The sequence below is a fragment of the Arachis hypogaea genome, chromosome 3 (assembly GCF_003086295.3).
Source record: "Arachis hypogaea cultivar Tifrunner chromosome 3, arahy.Tifrunner.gnm2.J5K5, whole genome shotgun sequence".
In the NCBI taxonomy this organism is placed as follows: Eukaryota; Viridiplantae; Streptophyta; class Magnoliopsida; order Fabales; family Fabaceae; genus Arachis; species Arachis hypogaea.
In genome coordinates, this window is record NC_092038.1 from 61,687,042 (window position 1) to 61,689,762 (window position 2,721).

At 41.3% G+C, this 2,721-nt stretch overlaps 1 non-coding gene across 1 annotated transcript; it reads right to left on the reverse strand.

The window, feature by feature from the left end:
• Positions 1-1,065: 1,065 nt before the first annotated feature.
• Positions 1,066-1,172, reverse strand: LOC112793244 (small nucleolar RNA R71). Its single transcript, XR_003197947.1, has one exon. It is a non-coding gene; the product is annotated as a small nucleolar RNA R71 (small nucleolar RNA).
• Positions 1,173-2,721: the final 1,549 nt, after the last annotated feature.

The window sequence follows — 2,721 nt, forward strand, 5'->3', positions numbered from 1 at the left end:
TTTCTGCAATTCTCAACTACATCCTATTTAGCTCAACTAGCATAATCTTCCAATTAAAATTGCTTGACCAATCAATCCTTGTGGGATTCGACCTCACTCTATTGTGAGTTTTTACTTGATGACAATTCGGTATACTTGCCGAAGGGAAATTTGTTGAGAGACAAGTTTTCATGCATCAAGTTTATGGCACCGTTGCCGGGGATTGATTTTGAATCAACAATGATTAAGTTGGAAGATCACTAGATTGAGCATTTTTCTTTTTCTTTATTTGTTATTTGATTTGGTCGATTACCTTCAGTTTGTTTAGTTTATTCCTCATCCCCTTCACCCTCTTTGTTTTTCTTTCTTTTTTTTGTTAATTACAATTCTGCTCACTAACCCACTAACTGTTTGATAATTTGCATCACTCACACTAACAATTACTCTAACAAGGATAGTCTCTTTATTTTATCTCTTGCTGTGTGTTTTGTTAGTTGTATGATAGGGAGAAGAGAGGGAGCTTCAACTTCCTTCGATTCAGAACCTGAAAGGACCCTCTAGAGACTAAGGAGGGAAGCAAGAGAGAAAGGAATTGTTGGTACTGATGAAGAGGAAGAGTACTTTGAACCCAACATGGAAGAAAATTTGGAAAACAATTATGAAGGAGAAACTCACAACCATGCTAGAGAAGGCCATGCAAACCGTGCTGGGCACGAAAGGAGATTTCTAGGCTCCTACATCAATCCAAATCCAGGAAACTGTGGAAGTAGTATTCAGAAGCCCACCATACATGCCAACAACTTTGAACTAAAACCCCAGCTCATCACCCTTGTTCAGAATAATTCTTCATTTGGAGGAAGTGCTCAAGAAGACCCCAATCAACACCTAACCACCTTCCTGAGAATTTGTGACACTGTGAAGTCTAATGGAGTCCACCCGGATGTCTATAGGCTGCTCTTGTTCCCTTTTTCACTCAGGGACAAGGCATCCCAATGGCTTGAATCCTTCCCAAAGGAGAGCTTAACAAATTGGGAAGATGTGGTGAACAAATTTTTGGCAAGATTCTACCCTCCTCAAAAAATCAATAGGCTGAGAGCTGAGGTGCAGACTTTCAGGCAGCAAGATGGTGAGACTCTCTATGAAGCATGGGAGAGATTCAAGGACTTAACAAGAAGATGCCCACCAGATATGTTCAATGAATGGGTTCAACTTCACATTTTCTATGAAGGTTTTTCCTTTGAGTCAAAGAAGGCCGTAGATCATTCATCAGGAGGCTCTCTAAACAAGAAGAAAACCATTGAAGAAGCCATAGATGTCATTGAAACAGTTGCTGAGAATGACTACTTCTATGCCTCCGAAAGAAGTAACACTAGAGGAGTAATGGAGCTGAACCACATGGATGCATTGCTAGTTCAAAATAAGATGATCACCAAACAGCTAGCAGATCTTACTAAGAAGGTGGAGGAAAACCAAGTTGCAGCAGCCATCACTTCATCAGCAGCTCAAGAAGGAGTGAATATAGGAGAAGAAGGTGACTGGGAGCAAGCCAACTATGTTGGAAACTCACCTAGACAAATCCATGATCCATACTCCAAAACTTACAACTTTGGATGGAGAAATCACCCCAACTTTGGGTGGGGAAATCAACAAGACCAAGGTCAAGATCAGAGACACCACAACCTCAATTCCAACAACAATGTAACTCACCAACACACCTCACAAAGATCCTATCAACACCCACCTAACCAACCTTCTCAACCACCTAATCTCAACCCACCATCACTAACAGACGATAGGCTCTCAAAATTGAGGCTCTACTTGAAGATCTATGCAAGAAAATTCAAGATAGTAAAGCTTTCTGGGAAGAAGTGCAATCCAACATGCAGAATCAAGATGCTGCCATCAAGAAACTGGAAACACAGATTTAATTCTTATTAACTCAGTGCCAAGGGAGGAATGTCAAGCCATCACCCTTAGAAGTGGGAAGGAATTGAAGGAGACCCACAAGAAACCACCAGAGAAGAAATTGGATGAAGAAAACAAGGGACATAAGAAAGCTCGAACCTCTACCCCTAAGTCACATCAAGAAGGAGAAGCGCTCAAACCATGCCTCTCAAAAGCTCCATACCCCCAGCAGCTGCAATTAAAGAAGAGGGGAGAGGATAACCAATTCTCAAGATTCTTGGAAATCTTCAAGAAACTACAAATAAACATACCCTTTGCTGAATCAATAGAGCAAATGCCACTCTACACCAAGTTCTTGAAGGAATTGATGACCAAGAAGAGAAGCTGGAAGAACAATGAGACCGTGGTACTCACCAAAGAATGTAGTGCCATCATCCAACACAAATTGCCCCAGAAATTGAAGGATCCTGGGAGTTTCCAAATCCCTTGTATCATCGAGGAAATCACAGTGGAAAAGGCTCTATGTGATCTAGGAGCCAGCATAAATCTAATGTCTTTAGCAATGATGAAAAAAATGAATATTGAGGAGGCCAAACCAGCAAGAATGGCCCTGCAACTAGTAGACAGATCATTCAAGTTTCCTCATGGGATAGTAGAAGACTTGTTGGTGTAGGTGGGAGACTTCATCTTTCCAGCAGATTTCGTAGTATTAGACATGGAGGAAGGAGCTAATACTTCCATCATTCTGGGAAGGCCATTCTTGGCCACTGCCGGAGCCATTATTGATGTCCAAAAGGGTGAACTTGTCCTTAGATTACATGAGGAGAAAATGACATT